The sequence below is a fragment of the Haplochromis burtoni genome, unplaced genomic scaffold (assembly GCF_018398535.1).
Source record: "Haplochromis burtoni strain Fernald_Lab_line unplaced genomic scaffold, NCSU_Asbu1 Contig_48, whole genome shotgun sequence".
Taxonomy (NCBI): Eukaryota; Metazoa; Chordata; class Actinopteri; order Cichliformes; family Cichlidae; genus Haplochromis; species Haplochromis burtoni.
The window spans coordinates 548,255-561,279 of NW_024582409.1; the positions used below are offsets into that span (position 1 = coordinate 548,255).

The 13,025-nt window shown below is 40.1% G+C and overlaps 1 long non-coding RNA gene across 1 annotated transcript in view; it reads right to left on the reverse strand.

Annotated features, from left to right (window-relative positions):
- Positions 1 to 5,631: 5,631 nt before the first annotated feature.
- LOC121814441 overlaps positions 5,632 to 13,025 on the reverse strand; it is a 58,332-nt gene continuing 50,938 nt past the window's right edge. The window contains exon 4 of the long non-coding RNA XR_006054360.1: positions 5,632 to 5,716. This is a non-coding gene — a long non-coding RNA (uncharacterized LOC121814441). The remainder of the gene's footprint in view (positions 5,717 to 13,025) is intronic.

Sequence of the window (13,025 nt, forward strand, 5' to 3'; positions counted from 1 at the left end):
ACCACTCACTAATAAGTGCCCATGTGTAAGCAATATTGTCCACATTAAACACATTATTAGTGAGCTTTGTGTAAGACATAAGCCATAAATACATTCACTGAAATAAACCCAAGACCATAGTTCTTTATGGGAAAGGAGGACTAATGGGGCTGTCATTAGGTTAACAATAATAAAGTTAAAATAAATGTTTTATGGCACAACTTAGGAATTCATTGCTACTTTTATTTTTGCCTTGCACTGAAATTATCGTCACATGTTTTATCCAAAAGCCAAACAAAATGCAAATAAGTGGAGAAATCACAAAATGACAAGCCTCATGTAGCCTTCAGGGGTTGTTTTTCTTTTTTTTCAGAATGATAGCTATAACTGGGGCGGCATTTCTGAGACACACAACATATGTAAAAACCTTTGCACAAGAGAGAAGCCATTGCCACAATTTCTGAAGCGTAAACAGCTTATGAAAGTCAAATGGATATGTGGCATAATCTGACACGGTGAGTCGCCGCTTCAAAAACATCCCTAACAAACCACGAATCCAGACAACAGCGACCATGGTTGCATGTTTTTAAATGCTCCACAGGTGATCGAGTTATAATATCAGCCACCTGAAAGTCAACAAAATTAGCCAGGTATGTAACTAATGAAAGAGGATTAGAAACCCCCCCCCCCAAAAAAACTAAATATATTTTTCACGACTGAACTTTTTCTTCATTCTCCAGTGGATATCGTATTTAAAGGCTAACAAGGGTCACCGTACGAAAATCTCAAGTCAGAAAGAAAAGTGACCTGACACTAATATCAGCTCATGACTCGTGTTTTGGGGTTGTTGTTTTTTTGTTTTTTTTTTAACTTTTGGCAAGGGGAACACCAGCATACCTGTGGTTTTTTTAGGAACACTGAATTTGGCTGTGATTTACACACAGTAAGAGGTGGTAACCAATTGTTAGAGGTCTTTCTGGCTGACCCTGAAACATCTGTGTTCAGGGTCTGTTGCTTGTTACACAACAGATAAGACAGCAGTTAAAAGTATTTTCCTTAAATGGCAGCAAGAAATAATATGATTTTTAATGTCATTTTCAGTGAAGCTGACACATGTTAACATTATTTTAAAAAATAGAGAAAAAGTCTTTATGAAAAGATCTACATACACACATATACTGAAGCGACTACATCATGCTGTCTGCTGTCTTGTCAAAAATAATTTTTCAAAGATTAATAATTGCTGGTAAATCTTTATGCCTGAAGGTGAATTTCCCCGTTCTTTGACGCTAACACTTTTTCTGATGCTAATGATATAAATCTCTCAGCCAGGACTGCCACAGTGAGTTTCCAGGCTTAAAGCACAGCTGTGTGTAACATATGATTTTTGTTGTTTTGTATAGGGAATAGTGTACACTTATTTTCCAGTTTAAAATGATGGACTGATGTGATTGGACTATTTTTAGCCACTATCCTCAAACTCAGTTTAAGGATAAAAAAAACCAACTAAATATAAATCTGTAATTTATTTTAAAAAGGGTTCAAAGAGTTTTTTAATTAGCACTCTTTATAGGCAATTGTTATTAATAATATTTTTGTTTATTTCTTATATCTGTGGTTGTGCTTTCCCCGCTTTCTCCCCATTAATTCGCTTTTTTCAAACAGCTTATTTTTCCATAAGAGTTTACCATTTCAACCAAGATTAAATTAAAGATTTCCAATATTTGTGAAATTATTTCAATATAGTGGTTTACTGTGACAATGTGTTTAATTCAGCTTGCAAATGTGGATCTTAAAAAACATAGTTTATGTTTTAATTTGATGGCAGCTTTTCTTTTCTTTTCTTTTGAATTTTGATATTTACACACAATTTTTACCTTGAGGTAAATTTCCACTTTAAGAAAGGACAGTCGCTATATCCACTTATAGGGAAGGCGTAAATTAAAATTCAAGCACGTATGTAGCACTAAAATGCCCTCAAAATGTTTGTTTTTTAAAAAAAAATCAATAGTGAACAGGACACCATGCAGCTAGGTGCAGTTTATAATTCTGCAACATCCTCAGTTGCTCATGGAAATGGACCAAGCATCGTGAGCTTACAAAGATGTCGACATGGCGACTTTGCAGCCTTTTATTTGAATATTGGGGCAAATTGGAGTAGCCTGGTATCTTGCGTGTCTGTCAGCGGCCTCCCATGTGGCTCTGATGGGGCTGTTAGGGACTGGCAAGGCCAAAACAGGGCAGAGAGTGAGGGGGAGAGCAGGATTTACACTTAAGGCCAGAGCTGGGATCCGTCAGTGTGGGCGGATCGGGTCATCTTCAGCATGACCTGCCACCTCTGATGGAGCTCTGAAAAGTGCAATGTGACCCTGCTGCTGAGCAGCCATCTCTCACTGTCACAAGCCTGCGTCATCTGAAGAGAGAGCTTTTACTTTAATTTGGTAATGATCCTTTATTTTTTGGTGTGTGATTGTGTAACTTGTAAATCATGAGCTTTTGTGCAATGTTGTGCAAGAAGTAAAACATGAGATCGCGATGATATCTCTAAGCTACAGCAAATGAAAACAAATATCTGTGCAAAAACCATATACAAGCAATGCCTTTTAATTAAATCCACACAGTAGCAGCCGTCGCTTCAGAAAACACAGATGTAGTTTTTCACAATTGTATGATCTGCCAAAAAGTCCAGCCTCGCCCTTTGTTGAGCATCACCAGAGGAAGAAACACGGATAATAAAGGTCTCTTTATGATGAGGCTCCTGCGTGCAGAGCCACAAAAAAAAAACTTAAGAAAAAATATCTATCAAGAGGTGGGAATTACTTTGCCCTGTGCTGGGGTGGGAAAATGAAGCAGGCATTTCTGAGCTCGCTGGCAACATAACCTTCAGAAACATCCTATTTTTCATTAGAGTTGTGTCAGACAGCTATGCCTTTAATAACATTCATCCCCGTACCAAGGAGAGGATAACTCAAGCTTTAGGCACATAATGAATGGGAGAATGGGCCCTGGCGCTGTTAAGAACAGGAGGGCTTGCCAAACAGGCAGAGCTGCACTGCTGCACTCGTGGCAAGCCTTTCACAGCACGGCATCCTCCTGTATTAACGCCATGCAAATGAACAGTCAGATGCTTCCTGAGGTGGCTCTCTAATGTGGCCCTGTTAATTACTGTCATTAGAGCCGAGGTTAGAAGAAAGGACTAACAAGCCAACTTCCTCATGATCTGTGCATTTGAAAGTCATCTTCGGCGATAAAAATACGTCACAACCCTCTAGTAAGAAAATTGCAAATTGCTAAATTTGCTGACAGAGTGCGAAAAATTTCTGCTGACGCCGAGCAGCCTGCCGGTGATGGATGCATTCTTGACAGAGTCTTGGTGTTTAGACTTAAGAAATAATGAGTATCAATGTCCCAGCCGCGGAATATGCAAAGATGAAAGAGCGCTGTGTGGGTTTAATTAAGGGAAACAGAGGCAGGGTCTGCTTTCAAACAGAGTGACCCAACATGATCAGATTCTTATTGCTGTCATTTTGTGCTGAAATATGGCCAGGAAGGTACAGGCAGCGCTTTAAAAACTCCAACGTAATGTCATAGCAAGTCAGTCCAATACTATTAATGTAGTGCAAATGAAGCCCAGGAATATTTCAGTGCAGCACAACTTGGTTTCAGAAACACAGGTTAATGTGCTCAACATAACATCTGAATAAGGCGAGCGCCAAGCTCTCTGAATAAGGGCGGTTTTGTTTTAAGAACCGTTGAATTGGTTTTCACTGCATCATTACAACCGCAGGGGGTGTGGGCACTCATTGTTTCCACAGTCAAGTAAAGTATTTTGTTTTACAAATGCCTTCCAGCAATTCACACTCCCTACATCGGGTGGGAGGGAAAAAAATGTTTCTCATACTTCAGAGAGCAAACCAAAATATCCTCTATTATGTCTGTGATGCATCAAATCCCTGGTGTGGCCTTGAATTTAGTTTCTCCCCCCAAAACTGGAGGGTGACACGGTCAATATATTCAACACTCAAGGCCACTTGCAGGCTAATATAGAGGACTTTACTCTTCTCCTTCTTTGTTTTACTTTCTCGCTCTCATTCGCTCTTCTGTTTTTCAAACGTCTGCGCTGTTGAGGACAAATCAAAGGCTCTATTTTACTAATGTAACACTGAGCAGACTGTGAGGTGGATGTGGGGATAATGAGGGACTGCGGAGATGTGAAACAGGCAGGCTGAAATGGATAATTAGGACAGAAAGTTTCTGCAATGCCAATGACACTCTACAGGATATAGGATCATTAAGTTCTATATAAAATCACTGTACGGTGTATCTATATAAAATTGCTCGTCATAGTCATCCTTTTTATTACAACTTTTCATTTCATTGCAACCAGGCTCTGTTTAACTTAAGGTGCAGCCCTTACCTCTGTTTTAGAAAAATGTCAGAATGTAGGCACTTTAACTATCTTTATAACTACCTGTGAATATATTTAGCATAATTTCTGCTTTGACCTCCTGGACAAATACAAGGCTGCTTTTCATCCTTTTTTTTTTGGCACACCTGCCCAGTCTTAGTTATTTTGCAAAGCCATTAGTCTTGTTTTGAAATGTAAGTACAGGATGAAAGTTTTGCAGCGCTTGAATTTCAGGACATGCGGATGAAAAGGACATCCTCGCAGGTCCTGCAGTGCTCGTAATATGATATGAGGGTTTGGTGCAGGCAAACTGGATAATAAGCTGCAATAGCTTGTTAAAAGGTGTTTGAGGGAGATATCATATGTTGCTCTATTATGATTAGATTTCTCCTTGACAATATGAAAAGATCAAATCAATATCTACTGAAATTTTGATGATCCACAAGTCACTCCCACCTCCCCATTCCCCCCCAGTCCCTCCTTCCCCAGGCTCTATTGAGAGAACATGATCTGACATCACCACAGTAGCATCAGGCTTTTCTCTGCCACTGTGAAAATATGTAACTTCGATTAGCGCGACACTTAACAAAATGACCCCCGTTTTGGGTTTGCTCCCAAATCTTGCTGTCTGGGTACTGATGACAGGACCAATTGTGTTCCTCTTTAAAGCAATTCAATTAGGAGTCATTAGTCCTCTGAGTGATTACCAGTGGCCTATCGATAGCAGGAAGGACACACTAATTAAAGGGCATTTAAATGTTTTTCGGTGTAGAGTAATGGGGAGAAACATAGCATTTAAAATGCAGTTTGAAGGAAAATATCCTTGCGCAGCAAATGACCGACATAACATGTTCACTTTGCACTCTGCAAATTCCCTTTATAGACACATATATGGTAATGGATCCCGTAGGAATACTAAAATGTGGTAATACAGCAGTCACCAAGAAGCTACTAGCCCTGCTGAAAAGCAGGTAAACATTCAGATGTGTGCTCATCCACTTTGGAAAAAAATAAAAACGACAGATAAATAGCAAACTGATGTAAAATGATGGCAGGTATTTATAGTGCATATGCCAAACTGAATATTCCTCTGTGAGGGAGGGGTGGATTATCTTTCATTTTTAATTGACTGTCAGTGCTGTGCATCTTTGAATTCATTGTATCAAAGATGGATAGGTACTTTCACTGCCTATCATGAAGTTAATTCCATTCTTAGATGAATTGGAGTGATAACGCTGAAGAAAGGTGACTTACTCGAAATCAGTTTCCCTTTTCCATAATACGCTGCTTTTATTCTGGTGCTTTTACAGGATGTGCTCTGAAAATCATCTGAAATTAAAACAGAGACAATCTGTGTATTAACAAGATGGATACAGAAATGTCTGCCTTTTAAATGCACTCTCAAAACTAGCTCATTGTACTCTGAGTGTTATTAAACAAATTAAGTGCTTCAGCATTGGCACAGGTCGCAGAATCATGCTTAATATACACATGCATTTCCATAGACTCATCAACTACAAAATAAGGACACTGCAGCTCCACAGTGTTGAGAGGACTGCTTTGTGTTAACATAGCGAGAAAGATATTGATTAAAGTATGATAAGAAAAAGCTCCAGTCCCAGGGCAGAGTCTCCACAGATATGATTAAATAGGGTGCACAGAGATAGGACCTATATCTCACACACAAGCCAACCTTGTGCATCTATATACAGCATATGAGCTAATCCTAAAAATAGCTGTTTTCACATTAAAGAAAATAGCGTCTATTATAGCACCTTACTTTGGGCTATACTGACATCTAATATTATATTACATATTTTGGAATGATATTTCAGAGTCCCATAAATGCCATCAGTACGATCTTCCTAAACGTTTGCATACATGCATATTTGTTGTGCTGAAATGGTTGAGGCTCAGCTTCATAATCAAAATATAATTATGTTCTACTATTATGTACAACACACAATATACATCTAACACTGGTGTATAAAATCTTAAATTGAAGCAAAGAGTTTTAATAAATAAATATGAAAGTTTGGTTATTGTGATCTGATCAAGCCAACAAAGGTTGTGTCACCGCCTAAGAATAAACTCTTATAAGCTACTGCATGAGCACTGATACTGTATGTAAAACTCACACCAGTATGGTCCATCAAGTATCATCATACTTGAATCTCCTGCAAAATCTTTTGCAGAGGATTAAAATATATTAAAATGCACCTGTAATTTGCACAACCTAATGACAGCAGGTCTGCTAAAAGAAACCGTTTGAAGTAAAAATGAAAAATATTAATAACTAGCAACTCATGCTACCTGAAATACTTTGTTCAATCGTGGCAGGTTTGGGCTTTATATAGTGATGTGTATACTTTGCTACACAAGCCCTGATCTGTCATTCTGCTCAGTTCCTTTTATATTCTTCCCTGTTTTGGTGGGGATTACAGGAAAAACGGGGAAGAATTTACGTGCTTTACTATGGATTTGGTCGACACTTTACATAATATCTCGAATCTGCAACCTGAATACAGCAAACAGTCTTCAACTACCAATGAGCAATGGAAAGAACAAGGTATAGTTTCCAGATTTCCTTTGTAATAACATAAAGCCTTGTTGTTATTTTGTGTAAAACATATTACTTATATCACTATAACATGAAAAAATGCATTGTAACTGCATTCCCTGGATTTAGCTACACAGCTGAAATAACTGTGAAAAATGTCCCCTTGGTCTGACTTTTATTCCTCACCTTATTCCCAATGTCATTCATTTGCCACTGAAGGTAACAAGCCTTTTCCACTCGGTGCTCTGTAACGGCAGACCTTTAATAGCCATTTCCCGGTGTGGCGAGGGGAGAGAGGGGGAACATGTTTATTTGTGTGTCTGCACATGCTTCTCCAGCGATTCTCTCTGCTCCACTCACCCAGCTGCTGGCTGGAGGAGTGATTCATGGGCCTGACAGATGCCTGGTGCAGCTGGATCTGTCCTTGATCATCCCAAAAGCCTGGACAGCACTGTCATTCACCATTGCCCAAATTATCTCTGTATTGACTGCAGAACCCTCTGTGACAGCACTGTAATGGCTAATTACCCAGGATGCTTTGGGTACTTTTAAACCCCAGAGTGTTCTCTTGCTGTCTTGCCATGCTGCTGCTAGCGTATCCTGTCGTTGTGAGGGCCACTGTTTTCTCTAACCCCACCTGAGCACCACAGCCCGAGGATCCCAATGCAAAATGCCAAGAGAAACGAAGAAATAATATCCTCTTTTCCCTAATATATGATATCAAAGTAACAGCAGTGTCAGTGAGAGACACGCACGCAGAGTTTCACAGAGGGAACAGAACATACAGTACTGTTTATGGTTTGTCTATTTCTCTATCCTTCTCTGCATGTCAGGGGAATTGCATTGTGAAACACACACAGTTAATTATCAAAATCTGTCTCAAGATGTTAGAAAAATTGCCTAGCTCTTCCTCAGCATGTAAATACCGAAAAAGATAAACATGAATAATTGCCAGAAGTTTTCATTACCAAGAAGTCGGCATACTAATCTACAATTCTAAACCCGCAATGTTACTTCAGACTTTGACTTGCACTTCAGGAGGAAGCTGACAGAGAGAAGTGAAAGGAAAAGAACGGAGAGACAGAAAGAGAGAAGGAGAAGGTGAGGGAATAGAGGGTACAAAATCCCATCCTGACTGTTAGAGAAGATGATGAGGTCCCCTGAGAATGGACAGAGTAGAGAGGGAGCAGCTTTTCCTCACAAAGATTCTAGTAATTTGCCACATCCTGTCCGCACACCAGGCATGGAAGCCACTCTGTCCTTAATTACCAGGATAACAAACCCATCCCCTCCCTGCTCCTCATTGTCCTCTTCTCCTCACAGTACCCCCACTCCTTGGGCAACGCCATCACTTCCCAGGCTTCCTACGCTCTTCCTTCCAATCAGTATAAATGAATGGCCTTTGCTGCTGTTTGCCATGAGTGGATGGATGGACACCAAATAAAGTGACAAAAGCTGAAGGAACGACTGTCTGAGTTAGCAGCTCTGTGCTTGACTGGCAGAGACATTATAGTCACAGAAAGGCCTCACCGGGATAAAGGAGCAGTTTACAGGTAAATCATCCTAATAAACTGTCAATAATACTAAATCATTCCTTACATCATCACAGCAATATTTTTGCAACACTAAATCTATGCTCTCTTGCTTCAAGTGTCCAGAAATTATATTTAATAAACATTCAAATCTACACTGTATGACACTGCAAACAGCGCAGCTTGTAAGGACATCACCGTCAGGAAACGACCAGCACATAGAGGCCGTGGCCTCTCCGTCTAGCCGTCGTCTGTCACCTCCAAGATGGCGCCGTGTCTGCTTCGGCTTTATTTGCATTGGCATTTTGCATACGTATGCGTTGCTGCATGAATCCTGCACTGTAAAAAGAAAAATCGTGATATAAAAGTATTTTACTGTCTATTTCACAGTTTTGTACTCTTCTTCTAGAATATCATTAAATTCACATATATAGACAGTGATTTTACATTTCAAATGTAAATTAACGTAAAATCACTGTAAATGTAATAAAACGTAATTTTCGTGTTTTTTAAATGTATCTGTCTGTACATATGCTTATTTAGATTGTTAAAATACATTCAAAAATGCATCATAATTTCACAAATATTTGTCCGTTATTTGAAAGATTGAACTTGAACTATTATTGTTATTCAGGGCGATCGTGGCTCAAGAGTTGGCAGTTCGCCTTGTAATCAGAAGGTTGCCGGTTCGAGCCCCGGCTCGGACACTCTCAGCCATTGTGTCCTTGGGCAAGACACTTCACCTACTGGTGATGGCCAGAGGGGATTATAACATGGAATTGTAAAGCGCTTTGAGGGTCTCATAAAGCGCTATAAGAATGCAATCTATTATTATTTAAACCAACTGTTAACTGTGTATTTCTGTACATTTAAGTATTATTATTCATATTGCTGCATTCATTGACCTTTTTTATAGGTAATTTCATTGTTTAATCACATTAAATTGTTCCTAATTTAATGTTTAAAAGCACTTGAAAAAGGCAAAATCCCATGTAAGATTAGGGCAACAAACTGTATTGTCATTACTGAAAATAACCGTATTTTCATGGGAAAGTTATTTTCTGTTATTTTCTGGTATTATTTTGTTGCCCCAGCTGCCGGAATATTACTGTTTTTTTAGGATTTTTTTTTACGGTGTGACTATGCAGCATCAAAACAAAGGGGGAGAACCAGGCGTGACACTACAGTCCTGCCTTGCTACATACAGATACATTCAGCTCAGAGGGAATGACAAGGCTGTATTAGTGCAGTGTTTGTACGCCTTTTCAGTGAACAGGCAGTGGGAGGGTCTGATATTCCTAGGGGTGAAGGGGTTAGAGGGGTGTGTGTGTCTGTGTTACCAGTCACCTGCTGCTAAATCCTATTAGCAAGGCCTGGGGGTTAAACCAACCATCACCATTAAAGGCCTGTCAGGGGAAAGCCCACAAATAATAGGGCTGATCGCTACAACTGACAAATAATTAGGTGCTTTGATAGAGGATAATCAATTAGAGATAATAGGAACAGGCTTGACATTCTGAGATGTACCAGAAAGAGGGAAATAGTAAGAAAGACAGCAAAAAAATGTTGATGAGAAATTAGATTTAAGGTTTTTATTAGAGACAATAAACCTTATTTTAAAGAAGTACAGATCGAAATCTAAGAAAGAGTATTACATGGTCAATCAGTCAGCAATTATTTTCTAGACTAATTATTAATTTGATGTGTTCTTGAAAACAATAATAAATGGTCTGTAGCAGTATCCTGAAGCCCAAGGCACACTCATGTAACTGCCATGTTTGAACAGTCCCAGATATTAAATTTAGTGACCCATTAGACTGAGAAAAGAAGCAAATCCTCACAAACGAAAAGCTGCTGACATTTTTTACTTTGAAAGTTACTTACTGATTATCATAATAGTAGCAGATAATTTTTCTGTCACTTGGATAATCAACTAATTGTCACATTACTCACTCTAAAATGCTATTTTACTTAATTTTTTGCAAGATAATGATGTAAGCACCATAATACATACACCAAATCTTTACTACTGTTTGTGCCCAATGATCCGAAAAATAAACCCATTCCTTTCTTAACCTCTAGCTCTTCAAATATGTACATTCTAGATGCTAACAGGGGAAAATGGGCTGAGGTAAGATTTGGTTCAGCTAAAACCTAACTGGCTAAAATGTAGCTTTGCTTCTATCTTTCAGAAACTGCAACAGATTCTTGTACTTAGTTAAATAACACAGCTGTATTCAGACTGCATTTCTTTGAGCACAGAGCGAACGGTCTTCTTCACCAAGGACAACAGAGCGTGTGGTTCTAGGTCTCACCGCCTGTAGGTGAGGAGTACAAGTCAATATCCTAAAGCTGATATAGTTCAAGGATTAAAGCGTATGCCTAAATATTTCCATATGTTTGCTAACATAAGGGAAAAGGAGGTGAGAAAAAAACTGGCAAAGGTAGTGTTAAATGAGATGAGAAGTGACAGTTTACATTTCCAGCCACAATTAACACGTTGATGGCGTTTTTCGCCGGGCCCCTCACAGTGATAATGCCTGTTGTCAAATCTGTTTAGCACGCCAAATCTCCTGGAGCCTTCAGCTAGGCAGCAAGCTTTTGACAGATTGAAGGTTCAGAGATAGGCTATCATGACAGATGGAAGCTGGCATCGATGTTCAGCTCTCGCCAATCACAGGGGACCTGCCCCCCTTATTCTGCGGGGCGCAGCTCCGCAACCTTCCCCCCTCTGATGGGAGCAGGGGATGGCATTGTTAAGCAGTGCATCTGTGAGACTCAGTCTCCTCTGATGGAAGCATAAGGCAAAGAGCTCTCAAGCAAAAGACGGCCACTGCTGTAAGCGCATTTCAGATATGATGGGAGGCTAGCTCCAGGGAATTGTGGAAAAGAAAAACTTTGAAACATTTTGAGGAGCAGAAGAGGACCCAGGAGAGAAAAGAGCGACTGCAGCAAGCCTCAGCTATTCAGTAATGCCATCATTAAATTTGATTATTACCTAAATGCTGGCAAATGCTCTGCAGTCACACCACAGTGGAGTTTGACAGAAACATTTACTTGATCACTCTTTATATCTGATTAGTAGAATGACATTTTTCTCATGACCAACAGAATCACACCTGTTAAATACTCAATACTGAGAAGGGAAATCAATTTAGATAGCCTTGGCTTGTGTATAAAGTCCTCCTTAGAACTCATACTACAGTATGATTACCCTTAATGAGATCCATCTGAAACAGTGGCACAGGAGAAACTCATTAAACTGAGCTTGTTCTAATCAGACAGGCTTATATGGATTTTGCAGACATCAGAAATTGTTCTGAAAAAGAAAAATACACCAGGGCCTCTGAAACAGAAGAGGGGATCTGATAATTAAGTATCTGCCATGCGCTGATGATATCACGAGTGTTAATGATCACTATAATGACAGTTCACGCAGCACCCAGTTGATTTACAATACACCTACTGCGAGGCACCACTGCGACAGCCACTGCAGCAAACACACCCAAGTGAAAACAGTTTAGTATAGATTAAAACGACATAAGTTAGATCTAATAGGCGCTCTTAGGGAAAAGAATTAAATGCTTACTTGCACTAAAAAAATGTCCATAGGTAGACAAGTTTGAGATGCAGCGTTGTTGGTTTACTTGCTGGCAGGCAGCCCTCTAAGTTGTTTGGTCTCTCCCTCCCTGTTTAGGCGAACACATTGTTGATTCAGACCCATCATGTTGAGGCTTGAGGTCACCCTGTCTCAGGCTTGGCTAGTTAGCAGCAGCCCACCTGATGGCCCAGAGGAAATCACAGCAGCCGCACTCACAGGAGAGGGCCTGACAGCCAGGCCCCGCACCAGAGAGAGGGGTCCAGCTAAGGGGGTGGAGAGAGGTGGGTCAGTATGGGGGGAGGGAGAAAAAACAAGGAGAGGGTTCTGAAAAGGGGGGAGGTTGGGGGCTTCAAAGGCAGGGAGGGATGAGACATAGCTAAAGAGGGCGCAATAGTGATGGTCACGGCTGTATTAAGGCTGCTAAACGTACAGCATGAAAGAAAGGAAACAGGAGTTGATAAAGTGAGTGAGGCTACCTTGCTGGGTGGTACACCGTAGAAGAAAAACAGAGCTGAGAAGAGAAGAAGACAGCTCTTGGGTTAAGTTGTATGAGAAGAAGAGGAAGGTCCAGTCTGCGTAAGAGAGTGATGGGGATCCTCATTCACAAAGATGGATGGCTCAAATTTGGGGGGGAGGGAGAGGGATTTCTTTCCAGCATTATATATGGATCTATACAGGGAGTTGGTCAAATGGTCTAGTTGTCTAGTTTTTCCAACATCTAACAGCAGTTTCTGTTCAAGCAGAAGCAAAACTGCACTGTGTAAATGAAGTGAGGCATCAGTGTAAGCTATCCTGGGGCAGTGATGCTGCTCTTGCAGAGAAAACGTTGGCTGTAAAATGCTGTGATGAACAGCAGACATTTCCAGTTCACAAGACTCCCAGTCTCTCCTGAGAGTCTGCTTCATCCCTATTATAGCCAATAATAGCCCATTGTAGTCAAATGCT